We start from the raw sequence: 19543 nt of genomic DNA on the forward strand, positions 1-19543 counted from the left end.
CCCTTCTTTTTCTGTTACAAATTCTGGCTTCCTGGTTTCGTTGTCCACTCTAGCTTATCTGAAGAAATGGGTTTTGCCCACCAAAGCTCATGATATTCTATATATTTTGTTAGTCTCTAAGGTGCCACAGACTACTAGTTATTTTTAAAGTTGCAGACTTACATGGTACTGCTCTGCAGGCCCACACAGGCTATGTCTACATTGCATAGTCTTGCTCAAGAAGATATGCAAATAAGCCATGGCGATGAATATCGCAGTGCCTCCTTTGCATACCTAATGAGTTGCCATTTTTGCACAAGGGGCTTTTGTGCAAGAAGGAGCAGTCTCAAGAATCCTTCTTGTGCAAAAGCCCCTTGTGCAAAAATGGCAGCTCGTTAGGTATTCAAATGAGGCATGGCAATATTAATTGCTGCACCTCATTTGCATATCTTCTAGCGCAAGAATGCACAATGTAGACGTAGCCTCAGAGTACTCTATACAGCAGTCTTATTTCAGAATAACATCAAAGAGCGTGTCTACACTACAAGCCTCTATTCTGAAATAATGTCTAGCTGGAACGCTTCTTACTCTGACTCATGGCAACCTTCAATACATGAAGAATAAGGGAGGTCAAAAGAAGAGTGTTCTTCCTTGGACTTCCTGCTGCGTAGACAGCACCAAAAGCCTATTTAAGCTATTTCGACTTAAGCTATGCAATTGACGTAGCTGAAGTTGCCTAGCTTCATTTGACTTTAGCCCTGCTGCGTAGATGTACCCTCAGGCTACATCTAGACTACATCCCTTTTTCGGAAAAGGGATGTAAATTAGACGTATTGCAATTGCTAATGAAGCGGAGTGTGGCCGTATACATCAGAATTACAGACTCACAGACATTGGGCTACTATATATATGATATGAACATGGGGCAATTGCTAGATTAGATATAAAGTTTATTAAACAACTAGAATTAAAAGCTTATTGTCACCAAAAAAAAAGCCTTTAAAGGTGAATGTAGAACTGGATGAAGAGGTAGCTTACAGATGAGCCTGATATGGTTATTATATACAAAGACACATAAGAAAAAACAGGAATATGAAAATCTCCTATGCAGAGATAAACGTCTAATTTAAAGTTAAACTCACCATCAGACCAAGAAAATCACTTTACAGTAACAGAATTAATTACGACTTTAAAAACCTTTAAACTATGCAAAGACTGTAAACGGTGTTTCATAATGTAGAATCACTAATCACAGAAGGTACTCCAGCCTCTAGTCACACAGATGAAAACTTGGATGTGTCCAAAAAATAGGTCAAGCCCGAGATTCCACACTGATTTAAATCAATTATTTTGCAGGTATAGAGAGCTTCTTCTGTTGTCTCTGTTGTAACTGCAAGGTATATAATAAATGGAAATGACTTGGTAGAAAAATGTCAAAATCTGAAGCCTGTTTGTCCCTTGAGGCCCAGGCCAAATGGTCCTCCTGGACCCTCCTCTGATAGGTCCTGCTGCTCTGAGATGTCTTAAAAGGATCTAATCCTGCTTAGCTGTTGCAGAGTAACTCGGATATAAAACACATCCCTGGCCATTATGAAGTAAGTGACACCAACGTCTCAGAACAGGTAATGTTGAATTCTTTGTCTGCTTCCCTCTCCTAGAATCCTAAAGTATGTAAGAAGGCAGTATTTTCATGTATTGATTGCTCATTTTCCTGGCTTGAAAACCGAGTGGCCTTCAAGGGCGCCATTTTGGGTGTGTATGGGGGTGCAGCAACTGTGTGCTCCAGGATGTGGCTTGCTTTTCATCCTGTTCCCCAGACACTAAGGGAGTGAATGGAAAGTGCTTGCATTCCATGCATTCCTCTCACACATGGCTGATGAGCTCCGATCACCAGCCAAATGTGAGAGGCATGCACAGAACGTAAGCACTTTCCCTTCACTCCTTTAGCATCCAGGGAATGAGATGAAAAGCAAGCCACGTCCCAGAGTGCATGACTGCTGCCCTCCTATGTGTCCAAAATGGTGCCATTGGTGACCTTTGAGGTTAGGAAATGTGATGTAATTCAAATGTATTAAGACAGGGAACATTAATATTAGGTACTAATGGAAAGGAAAACGAAAACAGTCTGCTAGTACTCTGGTGTATATATAAATACAATATGTGACATTTTATGATCCACTAGGACAGTGTTTCTCAAACTGTGCTCCACAGAGTCCCAGGGCTCTGCGAGACATCTCCAGGGACTCTGCGAGGTTGACAAACTGAAAACATCGATAGGTACAACACATACAATCAGTGGACCACTGGGGCTCCACGTAAATTTTTACGCATGTAAAGGGCTCCGGAGCCCAAAAAGTTTGAGAACCGCTGCACTAGGATAAAGAGAAAATAGAAACATATTGAGTCAGATCTCATGCCAGTATTGCCAACCCCAAGCATTCATAATTTATGAAGTCAGGACCCCAAACAATAATGAGTTTGGTTATAAAAATGATCAATTAAAATACATTTTGGGATCTTCTTATTTGCCTTCTGGATTTCAAGCCCTCAAGGCTTTCAAGCCTTTCTGAATCAAAGTTTATATATAGTCAAAGCTACTTTGGAATATGAAGCAAGGGACCAACAAAGATAGTTTAGGGTGATCTTTTTAGACCAGAGATGGCACAATAAAGGTGGTCTCTAGTACAGGTTTCTGTATACTTCTTTCCTCACTATACAGGCAACTTGCAGCATCCACAGTGAGCACAAATTACAGAAACAAATAATTTTGTAGAATTTTAAAATGGCAGAAATTTAAATGAACAATATGCAGTATTTCTAGTTAGGATGTCATGCAAGTGTTTTAAAGAATATGAAATATTATGTTTCATAATTCATTATAATTGCTCCTAAGGGAGCTTATGCAGGAGATTATCTTCCTATTGTAGAGCATTGCAAAATTGGCCTGGTGAATTTATGGGAGAGAGTTTTCTTCACCAGAAATATTGGGTATATAGGTCATTACTGGAGACGGGATACCAAATTCTATGGACCAGTAATCCATTCAGGTATGGTCATGCCTATGATCCTGTTCAAAGTATTTATTGAAGATATGACTACATTTTTTATTGGCGAATCATAGTTTATTCCTTGTATAATAAAAGCACTAGCCTTGGGGAAAAGGTAATACACCTGCATATAAAAAAGGAGGACTACCATTGCTATTTTTATGGAAAGATTGGATAGCCTGAAATGAGTTCAGTAGTTTTTCCACAGCGTATATTAACTAATAACTAGAATATATACCAAATCTTTCTCTCAGGTTGGAATCAAAGGCAGAGGAAGTTTTAGGAATGCTTATATTACAAAGCCTAAGTGCCTTCATGTACTGCATTTCATCAACAGGTAAAATTTCTTTTTCTAGCCCTTGATTTTTTCCTTGTTAGCATACAGAATTAAGATTATGGCATGACAAATACATATTATATATTATGTCCAAATTAACCAATATTTAGTTGATGATTAGACCTATTTACTAAAGGCTTGATTCTGTGTCCTTTACTCACAAAAAATAGTATTTTACTCTGTGAGTAGTCCTATTGATTTCAAGGGAAGTACCTTAAGGCATTACTCAAGGGATATTGAACACTATGCTTCAGCCTTTAAACTAATCTCTAGTTATAAGATGCTTGGTTAGATCTGTGTGAAAGGTAGTGGTGAGTCCCACATTTGGTTTCTAATGGTGCATCTACACTCTACCCATAGTCTGAAATAAGATACACCAGCGGTTCTCAAACTTTTTGGGCTCCGGAGCCCTTAACATACGTAAAAATTTATGCGGAGCCCCAGCAGTCCACTGATTGTATGTGTTGTACCTATCGATGTTTCCAGTTTGTCAACCTCATGGAGCCCCTGGAGATGTCTCGGGAGCTCCGGGGGCTCCACAGAGCACAGTTTGAGAAACAATGAGCTACACAATTTGAGCTATGCAAATTGCGTAGCTTTTTTTTTTGAGTCAATTTCAAAATAGCTTATTTAGTAGTTTTTTAAATAACCAGAAATATTTGGAAATAATGGGTGTGCTGTTAAGATGCAGGATAGCTATTTTGGGATACCTCTGGTATCCCGAAATAGCTCCACAGCATAGAAGTAGTCTATCACAGTCCTCTGGATCTGACCACTGTCAAAGGCAGGATGCTGGCCTCCAAGAATATTGATTTTCATCCAATATGTCAATTATGATGTTTCTCTGTTAGGCAGAACTGGACCTAGATAGTTTTCTATTATTGCTATGATTCTTCAAATACATTTAATGTTAATGACCCATATTAGGAAAACAGTATTAAGATAGAAAGTTATTCATGCTTTTTTTTTTTCTATTTTGAGCGTCACAAGATGAAGGTGGGATGAATTTAAATACAGAAACACTAATACAATAAAATTACAAAATACAGTATAAAATGCTAATAACAACTGGAATGACTCCATACACGTTGGCTGTGTCTACATTGGCACCCTTTCCGGAAAAGGGATGCTAATGTAGACTTCGGAATTGCAAATTCCGCGGGGGATTTAAATATCCCCCGCGGCATTTGCATTTACATGGCTGCCGCTTTTTTCCGGCTTGGGGATAAGCCGGAGAAAAGCGCCAGTCTAGACGTGATTCTCCGGAAAATAAGCCCTTTTCTGGAGGATTTCTTATTCCTACTTGAAAGGAATTGTGACATATCAACCCATCTCTGACTAACAGTGTGTTGTAACAATAACATTGCAAAGTACAACAACAAATGTTTTAATTATTAGTATGTGTGTAATTGTGACATAAACTGGATTAAAGGGATACTAAAATATATTTTCAGGAAAAATACTTACATAAAACTATTGGGGGAGTTGTATGTGCCTTTGAGCCATTGCCCACTAGAGGCACTGAGCCTGTGGCAGAGACAGTTGTAGCCCATTATGTTAAGATGCTTGCCTGCCATACCAGATAACATGCCTCTTGAGTTGATTTATACTAATTTGATATTATATCTAGTATAATAGTATGTATTTGCTATAGGTATTTGTTTAGGTATTCATGGTTATCCATAGTATTAAGTTGTAATGCAAGAAACCTACAAGCCTGTATCCTGTATGAACACCTAAAGCAAATTAGTAAAATAAATTAGCATAAGTGACCTGTGACCTAAATAAAATGCCTACTTGGCTACTCCTCAATTTTGGGGAACTAAATTAAGGGAACTGAACACAGAGCTCAGCCGGTTCATCCAGTGCCCAGAACCAGTGGGTAACCACAGGACAGACTACAGGGTAAGGAAGCTGTGAAAAAGGCCAAAGATAATGGTTTCCCTCATTAATATGTAGAGATATGTGTCATAATCTACTAACCTATAGAGTAACTGTACCCAAACATTTCTTAGGGTGAAGAAATAAAATTTGGTCATGCTGGGTTGGGCCAGAATCAACCAGTGTCAAGGCCCTATAAAAATATCCATGAAAAACTATAAAAGGTAGTTGTTGCCATCATCATTTCAGCTTAAGTTTTTGTCGCCCTGTGTTTCAATGCTCTATAAACTATTAGTGCAGCTTTACAGTATAGCTTAGCCACTCAATACTCTATCTGCTTGGCCCTTCAACTTCATTGGGCATGCCAGGGGCACACCTCGTCTACTTCTCTTAACATCAAATCTTCAGGAAGGGGTGTGAGTATACTAGACTAAGAAATTCTTTGTCTTAGAAATGTTACCAGAAGTAGTACTAGAATTATATTATGTTGTTGTAACATTATGCTTCATAATGTTTGTTGTTCTTTTTGTTTGTTTGTTTTAATAATGGTTTCAATAAATTAGTATTGTCTTCAGTTTGCCCTTGCCACGTGCCCCTAAATTCTTTATCTGAGATAGAGCTCTCTCTCTCCCTGTCACCTGAATTGGAATAAGAAGCTAAATATCTTTTGGTCAGATATAGCCAGTGCTCCCAGCCTATAGATTCAGGTCTGCATGGTGCAACCAGAGCCCTATCTATACTGGGGAACCTTACAACATATTACTCACCATTTCTACTACTGATTTAGAAAAGGCGTTAGTGTCAGCATGAGACTTCATGTAGAATGTGATTCTCTGTCCAGATTACTTAAAGATGTCAGTAAGTTTAATTAACAGGAAGGTAAAAAACGCCAGAGGCTGCTGTAATCCTTTCTGTATCAGGGCTCCCATTCTGATATGAGTTTCTCTGTGAACTTCTCTAGTGTAGACAGAGACAGTAGTGCTAGGGAGCGTACATAGTGGGAGATTCTGCTGCAGTTTTATAGGGTGCAGCAATCAGAAACCTTACTATGCTGGCCCATGTGCAGAGGCAGTAGTGCTAGGGTTCTGTCCTCCTCTGGCTTTATGGATTTTAGCTATCAGGGTTTGTCTCCTAGGCCGTGGACACCTGCAGCATGAGGACCAAGCATATGCCTAGCCCATGTGCAGGGGAACAAGAGGGGTGGAAAAGTTCTTCATGCTCACCAAGCCTCCTATTTAGTGTGCTCATTCTCAGCTAGGTGCATTCTACTTATAAAACTGTTGAACTCTGGAATGTCTCTTCTCATGTCTCACACCTCTCCATCTACCATCTTCATATCTTTCTCTCCATCTTACCAATGAGCTTTATTTTTTTCAGCACTTACATCTGAGGCCCCATCTCTGACTGAGGTCAGTATGTTTCTATCTTTTCCTCCTTGAAACACATTTCTGCCAAATAACTTAGGACCTTCTTCAAAGACGTGTTGCGATGGGTGAAAAAACAACAACCAAAAACAAGACTCTGAACATAAAAATTGAACTAACAAGATGTGTGCTAAGTTCACAATCTCTCTTGCATCCTTTTCCCTCCAAACTTTGCCTCTGTATTATTCCCTCCAGACCTGTGTGAATCCCCACTGAAATCTGTTGGGTTTTGCATAGGAATATACTCACATGGATTCAGTTGCAGAATTAAATCAGAATCCGGTAGGACTCACAAGCCATATGCAGTATTTTTGCAATTAAAATGTGCCTCGCTGAGCCCCACACGTCACCTCCCATTCTCTAACTACAAGTCTTTTTTTTGGGGGGGGTGAGATAGCTCGGGACCGCTGCTTTGCTGTAGGGTATGGGGGAAGGAACTTCTGCCCAGCTAGAAGAGGAGGATCTCAGTACTTCAGCCTTACCAAGAATGCTTGCTGGGATTTGAAGGATCAGCAGACAAGAAGCCCTGAGCTCCAACAGGTGTGCCCAGGGGCTCTCAAATTTTTGAAGATTGTCATATGTGGCTCAGAGGGTTAAAGTCTGGCCATGCTTGGTATGTTTTACTGTCTTCTAAAATAAGTTTAAACCATTCAGAAGCACCAGCCGGTGTAAAATACAGTGGTTTGCCTGAATTATGTAGACCTCTCCAAGCATCTATTAACCCTGTAGTCTTGTGTCTACACTGGCTCCCTGCTTGCGTCTGTGTGCAGTTCAAAGTGGTGGGGAGCAATTAGGTGATTGATGCCTGCAGGGGTAGAAGGTACAGGGAGGGCCATTCACATGAGCAGGGAGAGGGCATGAGGAGGCACCTCATTTGGCAATTAAAATGTTGGCAGGGGCCCAGGGGACCAATGCACCTCCCGAGTGTTACCACAAGTCACCTGTGGGTGATGAAAAGTGTCTGAGGCTCAGATTGGTGTGGATTTAATTACCTGAGACTATCCCCAAGCCCTATACTTTTTGTGGCTGTTCATAGCTTCTAGAAGGCTTTTACTGACAGCTCCTAGTACCATACCTTCCCAGTCCTCCAGCAGGACTTTCTCAGTTAAAAGTCTTTGATTTTGGAATTCACTCCCTTTGTAGTCTGCCAGAACCCAGTACTAGCAGTCTTTGAAACGTGAGGCAAGTTGCATTTATTTAGAACTAGAAGATTGACCCAGCGTCACTTAGGTCCTTAACTCAAGTAATTTTGGTTTTTGAAAAATAAAATGAAAATGTACATGCTTCATTTGAATCGTTGCTCTGGGGTGTGGCTGGGGATGAGGCGTTCAGGACGAAGGCTACCCCAGGGAAAGAGGACTACCCCAGCCCTCTCTTACTGCAGCAGTTTGAAGCCAAGCAAGAAGCACGTCTCTATGGCTGCTGCAGCTCCAGTGGCCACAGCTGCAGGAGGGATACATGTCCCCAAGCTGGGGCAAGTCCAGGTTCATCTGCCCCCTGCACTCCCCAGCCAGAGGGAGGAATGAAGCAAATTCTGCACTTTCCCCTCACTTGCTGGCAGGGGAACAGCCAGCGATGCTCCGGTATGAATTGGTTCCCCCACCCTCCCTAAAGTGCACCTGGAGGGGAGGAAAGCTCAGAGATGGGGCAGTCTGGGATGGGTAGCCAGCCCCTTTCACCTGCCTGGTGATTCTGTCTCTTTTCTGAAAGGCAGTCCCATTCCAGGCACATTCCACTTTCCTGGCACAACCACACCCTTACCTTGCTTTAAGTTATGATTAGAGGAAGCTGTATACCCAATTTGGTGGACCTACCTCTTACAGGTTAGGAGTTCTTGGACAAACAGACAGACTCTCTCACATATATAATAGATACCTTTGGGTTGATTTTCCTCTCCTTGAAAATATGGTTGTTACTACTGCCACGAGTAGCTTTAGTTAATGTGTTTGAAAATGTTGTAAATAAGGGTATATCTACACAGCAAAGTTATTTCGGGATATCACAGGTATCCCAAAATAGCTACCCCACATTTTTTGAACATGTCCACTATTTCAAAATATAGTGGATGTGCTATTTCGCCATCCCTGTAAACCTCATTCTACAAGGAGTAAGGGAAGGCACGAAATAGTGCTTTATTTCGTAATCTGGCGCTGCATTGATAGCACCAAATGACAAAATAAGCTATTTCGAAATAGACTCGAAATAAGCTATACAATTTGCATAGCACAAATTGTGTATCTTATTTCAAGTTTCGGGGGCTGCGTAGACACACCCTCAGTGTCTAGCTGTTCTGGCAACAGGTGCACTAGAACTCACAAAAAGAAATAAATAACAGGACAGTAGTAGTAGATGGTACAAAAAACCAATTGAAGGTACAGAATATCTTGGAATGAGAGGAAGGCATATAAAATACTTCTTATTAATTTAAAAATACATGTTGTGAATAAAAAGAATAGACTAATATGTCCAGTATAATGTAATGTACAAGGTTTTATTTCAAATTTCACAAAATTAAAAAATGGAATATGCAAACATTTGCATGAGTGACAGAAATCTATGTCCATGACAGTGCATCATAATCATAGAATCATAGAATAATAGGACTGGAAGGGACCTCAAGAGGTCATCGAGTCCAGCCCCCCGCCCTCAAGGCAGGACCAAGCTCCGTCTACACCATCCCTGACAGATGTCTATCTAACCTGTTCTTAAATATCTCCAGAGAGGGAGATTCCACCACCTCCCTTGGCAATTTATTCCAATATTTGACCACCCTGACAGTTAGGAATTTTTTCCTAATGTCCAATCTAAACCTCCCCTGCTGCACTTTAAGCCCATTACTCCTTGTCCTGTCCTCAGAAACCAAGAGGAACAAATTTTCTCCTTCCTCCTTGTGACACCCTTTTAGATATTTGAAAACTGCTATCATGTCCCCCCTTAATCTTCTTTTTTCCAAACTAAACAAGCCCAGTTCATGAAGCCTGGCTTCATAGGTCATGGTCTCTAAACCTTTAATCATTCTTGTCGCTCTTCTCTGTACCCTTTCCAATTTCTCCACATCTTTCTTGAAATGTGGCGCCCAGAACTGGACACAGTACTCCAGCTGAGGCTTAACTAGTGCAGAGTAGAGCGGCAGAATGACTTCACGAGTTTTGCTTACAACACACACCTGTTGATACAACCTAGAATCATATTTGCTTTTTTTGCAACAGCATCACACTGTTGACTCATATTCAACTTGTGGTCCACTATGACCCCTAAATCCCTTTCCGCCATGCTCATTCCTAGACAGTCGCTTTCCATCTTGTATGTATGGAACTGATTGTTCCTTCCTAAGTGGAGCACTTTGCATTTCTCTTTATTAAACCTCATCCTGTTTACCTCTGACCATTTCTCTAACTTGCTAAGGTCATTTTGAATTATGTCCCTATCCTCCAAAGAAGTCGCAACCCCACCCAGTTTGGTATCATCTGCAAACTTAATAAGCGTACTCTCTATCCCAATATCTACATCATTGATGAAGATATTGAACAGTACGGGTCCCAAAACAGACCCTTGAGGAACTCCACTTGTTATCCCTTTCCAGCAGGATTTAGAACCGTTAACAACAACTCTCTGACTACGGTTATCCAGCCAATTATGCACCCACCTTATTGTGGCCCTATCTAAGTTATATTTGCCTAGTTTATCAATAAGACTGTCATGCGAGACCGTATCAAATGTCTTACTAAAGTCTAGGTATATGACATCCACCGCTTCTCCCTTATCCACAAGGCTCGTTAACCTATCAAAGAAAGCTATCATTAGTTTGGCATGACTTGTTCTTCACAAACCCATGCTGGCTATTCCCTATCACTTTATTACCTTCCAAGTGTTTGCATATGATTTCCTTAATTACCTGCTCCATTATCTTCCCTGGGACAGACGTTAAACTGACCGGTCTGTAGTTTCCTGGGTTGTTCTTATTCCCCTTTTTATAGATGGGCACAATATTTGCCCTTTTCCAGTCTTCTGGAATCTCCCCTGTCTGCCATGATTTTTCAAAGATCATAGCTAAAGGCTCAGATACCTCCTCTATCAGCTCCTTGAGTATCCTGGGATGCATTTCATCAGGACATGGTGACTTGCTGACAGCTAACTTTCCTAAGTGATTTTTAACTTTTTCTTTGTGTATCCTATCTTCTAAACGTACCCTCTCTCTGCTTGTATTCACTACGTTAGGCACACCTCCAGACTTCTCGGTGAAGACCGAAACAAAGAAGTCATTGAGCATCTCTGCCATTTCCAAGTTTCCTGTTACTGCTTCTCCCTCCTCACTAAGCAATGGGCCTACCCTGTCCTTGGTCTTCCTCTTGCTTTTAATGTATTTATAAAAGGTCTTCTTGTTTCCCTTTATGCCTGTAGCTAGTTTGATCTCATTTTGTGCCTTTGCCTTTCTAATCTTGCCCTTGCATTCCCGTGTTGCTTGCCTATGTTCATCCTTTGTTATTTGTCCTAGTTTCCATTTTTTATATGACTCCTTTTTTATTTTGAGATCATGCAAGATCTCCTTGTTAAGCCAAGCTGGTCTTTTGCCATATTTTCTATCTTTCCTACACAGCGGAATTGTTTGCTTTTGGGCCCTTAACAACGTCCCTTTGAAATACTTCCAACTCTCCTCAGTTGTTTTTCCCTTCAGTCTTGCTTCCCATGGGACCTTACCTACAAGTTATCTGAGCTTATCAAAATCTGCCTTCCTGAAATCCATTACCTCAATTGTGCTGGTCTCCCTTCTACCTTTCCTTAAGATCATGAACTCTATTATTTCGTGATCACTGTCCCCTATACTGTCTTCCACTTTCAAGTTCTCAACTAGTTCCTCCCTATTTGTTAAAACCAAATCCAGAACAGCTTCTCCTCTGGTAGCTTTTTCAACCTTCTGAAACAGAAAGTTGTCTCCAATGCAGTCCAGAAACTTATTGGATAGCCTGTGCCCTGCTGTGTTAGTTTCCCAACATATGTCTGGATAGTTGAAGTCCCCCATCACCACCAAATCTTGGGCTTTGGATAGTTTTGTTAATTGTTTAAAAAAGGCCTCATCCACCTCTTCCACCTGGCTAGGTGGCCTGTAGTAAACTCCTAGCATGATATCACCCTCGTTTTTTACCCCTTTTAGCTTAACCCAGAGACTCTCTACACAGCTATCTCCTACGTTCATCTCCACTTCAGTCCAAGTGCGTACATTTTTAATATACAAGGCAACCCCTCCTCCCTTTTTTCCCTGTCTGTCCTTCCTGAGCAAGCCGTACCCTTCCATACCAACATTCCAATCGTGCGTCCCATCCCACCAGGTTTCTGTAATACCAATGATATCATAGTTGTATTTATTGGTTAGCTATTCCAGTTCTTCCTGCTTATTACCCATACTTCTCGCATTTGTATATAGGCATCTAAGATACTGATTTGATCTTGCCTCCCTGTTGTGCCCTGACCCTCCTTTCTCCTAATGGAGAACGCTTTTCTTCCCAAACATTGTCAGCTTCAGTATCTCAGCACTGCTGCAAGCAGAGGATCCTTTGCTCCGTGGAGCAGCATTGTCACCTAGCCAGATGGTAAATGAGCACTTGCCAAGAAAATAGGCAAGGGAGTTTCAAAGTTTCCGAGGCTTTTCAGGGGAAGGGTTGGATGTCTATTTACCTGGCATCAAAGCAGCAGAGGTGTTGGTTACAGTGGTCAATTAGGCCCTATGGGATATCCTCCAGACGTGACAAACTCTGTGTTCAGCAAGAACATGTTTTCACTTGCACATAACCACAACAACATCACCTGTAAGAACTGTTTGTCTCTCATGGAGCTGGTTAACTTTTTGTGGTGAAACTTTTGAGCAGAGCTAACCCACCATAGGACACTGGTGGATTATGATGGCCTGGCGGGATGGTGGCAGCAGCGGTCACCTCCTCACACACACCATGCAAATGACAGGAGCTGGAGCAATCCAGCAGCCTGCAGTCAGCTTCTTAGCAGTGGCAGGATGCAGAGCATCCCGCCCAAGGGCATTCTAGTTCCTGCCACCCATGGAGAAGCAAGGAGCAGCAGGCTGGGAGAATGGCACAGCAGGGTGGAGGAGGCTGCTGTGCCACTCTTGCTCCCACCGCCTATGTGGTGAGGAGGAGAGTGACCCCTGCTGTTGCTGCTCTAGGCTCCATCATATCCTGGACCACGTGGCTCACAGGAGATAAGGGAAGAGGGGGGATGAGTAGGGGCAGGGCTTGGGAGAGGAGTGGAGTCAGGGCTGGGCCTGTGGTGAGGAGGGTTGCCCCAGGCCCTGCACCACCTTCAGGATGGCCCTGCTTATGAGTTTCACTGAAAAGGGCATTATCAAATGTAGACACTCCCACAGTTTTTGTGCAAAAATGGATTTTTTTTCAATAGCAAGTTTAGACATGCCCCAAGAGTCTTGTAGCAAGCATAAAGGAGTGATTAAAAGGAAAGTAAAATGTCACATTTTGTTAAGAGTAATGAGTGAATGTTCCACATGACAATGATATTTCTGCAAACACAGAACATTTACTTTCCAAAGTCTGAAAGCGATTGCTTGAATTGGAACAGTGTCTGGAGAAATCAACTAAAGTCATTCTTGAGCATTATATGATAGGCTAGCTGCAATTCAAGCTTATTTTGTTTAGTTTTCTTCATTAAGGCTTTTATTGCTATAAAACCTTTATAGCAATTTGTCCCCTCTAGGGCATCACTGTTCTGTATGACTAAACAATGTTAAATGTTTAATAATCAGGATTTTAATGTCTGGCTATATTTTGATTTGCACAAAGAAAATATTGGGACTTATTACTCATTTTCTCTCCACAACTTTTGCCAGCCCTTCCAAAAATACATTTTTCTGCATTTGTCCCTTAAACAGTTGTTCGGGAGTTTTACTGAGAATGATAAAATCAAATAAAAATCAGGCAAGATTTGTATCACTTTTGGAACATGCCTTCTTTGCAAATAAAGCATTCTGCATGCTTGAATATCACTCAGAAGGTTAAATTAATGTGGTTCAAGGCTGCTTCTTTATTCAGCCAGATTCTGATATCCCTCTTTAACCTCCAGTAATACCTTATTCTTACCTTTATTCAGGAAAATACTAAAGCATTAAACTTCAGGCTCATGTTAAATCCCACTGACTTCATGCTGAAGTAAAGTACATGCTCTTCAGGAAAACAGAGATGGACTGTTGATTTGGGCCCCCTGTACTTAGCTCCATTAGTTTGAATGGAACTTCTTGTAGTGCGAGGGACAACTCGACAGGAACAAGGGAATAATATATAGCCTTTAGAGATGGCTGCTATTTGGGGTGGATTATGGCTGTGGTCTTTAGACTGCACTGTTTCTCAATTTGTTTCTGGGGCTAATTTAAGATGTGGCTTTTTATCTATAAGGTTGATTTAAGGACTAAAAGTCAAAACAATTAAATAAAATTGTAAAGAAACTTTTCAGGAGGCCGTCTCACTACACTTAAAGGCCATTTGTGCTCCTGTACCTTTATGATAAAGAATTTGACTTCGTAAGTGCTGTTTGTAAACCAAATTCCTTTTTTTACTACTAGCTAGTGAGAGACAATAATACATAACTCATCATTAATGTTTGTGTTTAAACCCCAGTTACATAGCCTGTGTTCCATGGCAACAAGTCACATATCTTTTTATAGATTTAATTAGGAACCGTAAAGCTTCTCACCAACGATTCAAGCACAGCATAAAGCAGCAGAGAAGTAAATATGCTTGTATAGAATTACTAAAGGAAACAACGATACATACGCAAATATGCATTTTAATTTAAATTAAGTAATCACTTTCTGTTCCTATAATGGTAAATAATCTCATTTTGCTGGCAGAATGCTCTCACAGGAATCAGACAACAGCAGCTTCAGTTCTGGTATCACTGGCACTGATTTTGCAAGCTGCTCTCTGTGGGTGAACCTGTGTTCATGCAGATCCCCACGGAAGATGTTGGTGCTCCCCACAGTGGCAGCTTACAGGATAAAGCTCTAGGTCTTTACAGCACACAAATTCAGCAAGACACGTTCTGGAGCTGATTGCTGTTATGTTAGTTTATGTGTGTGTGTATGTCAGAAATAGCCTCTTTCTAGCCTCTGGCTTTGTAAGAGGACAGACCATGTCCTGTGTTTCATGGTGGCTGGGGATCATCTGTGTTGAACAGCGTCTCATCTTCCTCTGGCCTGGACTATGACTGTCTGCCTTGCTTGAACAAAATACAGGACTATGTAGCACTTTAAAGACTAACAAGATGGTTTATTAGATGATGAGCTTTCGTGGGCCAGACCTATTTCCTCAGATCAAATAGTGGAAGATTAAGGGGGGACATGATAGCGGTTTTCAAATATCTAAAAGGGTGTCACAAGGAGGAAGGAGAAAATTTGTTCCTCTTGGTTTCTGAGGACAGGACAAGGAGTAATGGGCTTAAAGTGCAGCAGGGGAGGTTTAGATTGGACATTAGGAAAAAAATCCTAACTGTCAGGGTGGTCAAATATTGGAATAAATTACCAAGGGAGGTGGTGGAATCTCCCTCTCTGGAGATATTTAAGAACAGGTTAGATAGACATCTGTCAGGGATGGTGTAGACGGAGCTTGGTCCTGCCTTGAGGGCGGGGGGCTGGACTCGATGACCTCTTGAGGTCCCTTCCAGTCCTATTATTCTATGATTCTATGATTCTAAGAGAGGGAAAGCTGCCCTGCTCTGTTGTCTCCCCACCCTCCAGATATACGGTATGAGGGAAAGAGTGTGTGTGTGTCTGTATGAAAGAGAGAGAGAGTGAAAGAGAGAACAAGCATTGAAATCTTAGAACAGGCATTTCTCTGAGTCACTTACCATCCATGCTTCAGATGAGAGCAGCTCTGCTGTGTGTTTCCCTCTCCCCACCCCCTGCTTTTCAGAGATGGAGTACAGGGGAAGAGGGACACCCTGACTTCAGCACTACTGTCCCCTGCACAGCTAGGAGGAGAATCCTGGGAGTGGTTTGGCTGCAAGATGGAGCAAGGTGGGGAAGGGGCAGCAGAACACACACTGCCCCACAGTCTATGCACCTCTGCTCATCAGCTGGGTGGGCTGGAGAGAAATGCTAGGTAGGCCTGATCCAGGACTGATTTTGGCCACCTCTGATCTAAGGCGTCTGTGTAACATACAAGTTGGAATGAGTAGCTGTGTGTTAGCAACAGTCTTACAGAATGTGTCCATGGTCCTACATTGGTGTATAATCACAATCAGGTCAATGGACCTTACATTGAGACCCAATCCTGCTCCCCTTGAAATCAATGGTTGTTTTGTTACTGACTTTAATTGGAGCTGAAGCAGCACCTTCCTTTGCTCTAATTTACTTCCATTGCTTTTTTGAACGAGTCTTTAAAACAAAGATTCCTCTGAATCTGTGGGCTGTTTACTAATTATGATTCCAATCCTGCAAACGCTTTTGCACTTGCATAATTTTACATTGGAAATAGCCTTGTATTGAAGGTGTATATGTGTCCAGGCTCAGAGTCTATGCTCAATAGATGTGGGAAAGCAAAATGTGATATCATATAGGATAAACAAGCAAGGAATGTTTATCACACTAAATCAGAACCAGATGTCAAACAGGTCACAGACACTGGTGTGAGGTATTTTACCTCAAGCAAACTAAAGGTTCAAAGTAACGTATAATTATGAAAGAAAATATTTATACAATTGATTCTCTTAAATTTAATTCCTATTTACAGACTACTAAAACCCATTGTGAGGCATGAAGCTTTATGATTCATGTATTCCCACTTTCTCCTTAAATTCACCAGGCACGTTACCATTGATGATAGATTCTATACCTATTGTCTTGAAAGAAATATTTAGTTCACTCCACTACCTATCAATAATTTCAAAATGATATTTTCAACATGTTCCTTAGTGACTGCAAATCTTACAGTATCTGCTAAAGAAACATCTACATTTTACGAATAGTAAAGTTATATGTCACTACCTATTTAATAGTAAAATCAGTTGTGCTTCTATGGCGCTATTACTACTATCACAAGAACTTCAGAGAACTTAGTATTATACCTATGCTGCAGGTGGGAAATTTAAGTTCAGAGGGATTAAGTGACTTGCCCAAGGGGGGAAATAGCTCAGTGGTTTGAACATTGGCCTGCTAAACCCAGGGTTGAGAGCTCAGCTCTTGAGGGGGCCACTGAGGGATCTGGGGCAGAATCTGTGGGGGATGGTACTTGGTCCTGCTGTGAGGGCAGGGGAGTGGACTTGATGACCTCTCAAGGTTCCTTCCAGCTCTCTGAGATAGGTGTAGCTCCATATATTATAAGATGTAGGAACTATTCTAAGTCTGATGTGAAATGGATTCAGTTGTTTCACACTTGGTGCAGCATGCTGAATCTCAAAAAGGTTTGGGTTCAGACTAAGAAAAGTGCTTTGCTCATTAAATCAGGGGTGGGCAATTGAAAAAAAGGCAGCCCACCATGGCGAGTCCTTGGCAGGCCGCTGCTGCTTTGTTTACCTGTACTTCTGCAGGTATTGGAGGATTGCACCTCTCACTGGCCACGGATGGCTATGAGCAGCAAAAAGCAGAGTGGACCAGGACTCTGCTACCCACCACTTTCATTGGCCGTGAATGGTGATACTCAGCCAACAAGAGTTGCGATCGCACAGGTAAGCATACAGGTGGGGGCCCACCAGGGATTAACACCTGAGGGACTGGATCTGGCCCACAGGCCAGAATTTGCCCAACCCTGCACTAAATCATATATTTATATTTATTATTTATTTATATATAATATATTTATTATTTGTCAAATTTGGTCTTCTATGTGTTTGGACAGGAACATCAGTTTAATTAGTAAATCATATAATTATGCTCTGATATACAATAAATTATAGGTGACTTATTACTAATACTGAAATACACTGGTTAAATACACTACCCATAATCATACAGCGCAGAAACTTGCAAAAGAAGAAGGAAGAGTATTAATTGAAGGCATGATCAGCAGAGTCACAAAACCTTTAAGGAACACACACACAGTGTCAGCAAGAAGTGATTAGTTATGGTGTTGAAGGCCTTAGAAAGACAAAGAATGAACATGACGATAAATCTTTTATACACGGGAAGATTTAATTACAATTTTTGCCAGAGTGATTTCAGTGGAGTGGAGTAGGCAGAAACCAAACTTTAAGGAAATGAGGGGTGAGCTGGAGAAGAGAGTTAAGAAACTGCTAAGAAAGAGGTGTGGTTTAGTGATTTAGCAGAGATGGGAGTTGGGCAGTCCTGAATTATAATGCTAAATCTGTCACTGGTTTCCTGTGTAGCCATAAGCAAATTTTTCTTTCTTTCGTTCTTTCGTTCTTTCTTTCTAGTTTATAAACAGTTGATATTTACTTCCCAATCTCATAGAGTGTTGTAAAAATTAATGTTTGTAAAGTGCTTTGAAGATGGACTAATTTCATGATAATGGCTAAGCAGATGCCATGTTGATTTGCTTATTTCTGTCCCAACAAACAATAAATGCTGATTACTTATAAAATGTGCACGCAATTAATGTGTCAAAACATGGACCTATTTTTATTATTCCTTTTCTCTACTGTGTTTCACATATCTGTCTTGTTTTTAACTAAGCCCCAACCCTGCACATACCTATGTACATAAGATTATGCTTAAAGTTAACCACATGCATAAAGGGAATAGAACCACATGCATAACTATCTGTATGATCGGACCTAAGATGGTAAATGCTACAGAGAATGGATAGTTGTTTACTGTATGTCTGTACAGAGCTTAAAACAATGGGACCCCTCTAAGTTGGAGCTCCTATATATTAATATAAATAATAATGAGTGAGTGAGAAAGTGCTATATAAATGTATTTTGTTGTAAGCACTTTGGGGCATGGATCATCTTTTTGTTGTGTGTTTGCACGGTAAGCTCTGGCACAATGACTGGTTCTCTTGTATGGTACTGCAGTATTATCATTACTATTTTATTTATAATATTTTTGTACTTATGCATTTATTATTTTAGCTCATGTCAGAACTATACTCCATTGAGGTACAATGTAGCAGTGTTGTTTACTTACAATTAGGCCAGAGTGGAACTACTATGGACTTACTTATCTTTCCTCGTGATGCTTCTATTCCAGGCTGAGGTAATTCAGGAAGGCAAAATAGTGTACTTAGCTGCACCATCTGTGTCCTATAGATAGCTGAACTATGTCAGCCTTAGGTTACACCCAGTTTAACAAAACCACTCATTGTCAGAGCATATTCTCATCTCGATATGTCAAGATTTGCCCTTATAACTGTGCTATCACACAATTCGATATTGAATCCATACCTTTGCATGGCTGAATAAATAAATATTCACTGCAGGCAGATCACAACTGTCTGTAAGCTGAAATTTGTTCATGAGCCACTCAGCAAACAACTCTGGATAGCAAACAAGTCTGTAAATGTTGTAAACTGTTTGTAGACAATTCACAAAGAGAAAAAAGGGCTAATAATTTCAAAAGCTCTGATAGTCAATAAAATATGTAACCATACATAAAATCAGAGAATCTTAGGGTATGTCTACACTACCCTCCTAGTTCGAACTAGGAGGGTAATGTATGCATACCGCACTTGCTAATGAAGCCCGGGATTTGAATTTCCCGGGCTTCATTAGCATAAGCGGGGAGCCGCCATTTTTAAATCCCCGCTGCTTCGAACCCCGTGTAGCGCGGCTACACGGGGCTCGAACTAGGTAGTTCGGACTAGGGTGCCTATTCCGAACTACCGGTACACCTCGTTTCACGAGGAGTAACGGTAGTTCGGAATAGGACCCTAGTCCGAACTACCTAGTTCGAGCCCCGT

This window comes from Pelodiscus sinensis, chromosome 7 (genome assembly GCF_052426305.1).
Source record: "Pelodiscus sinensis isolate ZL-2025 chromosome 7, ASM5242630v1, whole genome shotgun sequence".
In the NCBI taxonomy this organism is placed as follows: domain Eukaryota; kingdom Metazoa; phylum Chordata; order Testudines; family Trionychidae; genus Pelodiscus; species Pelodiscus sinensis.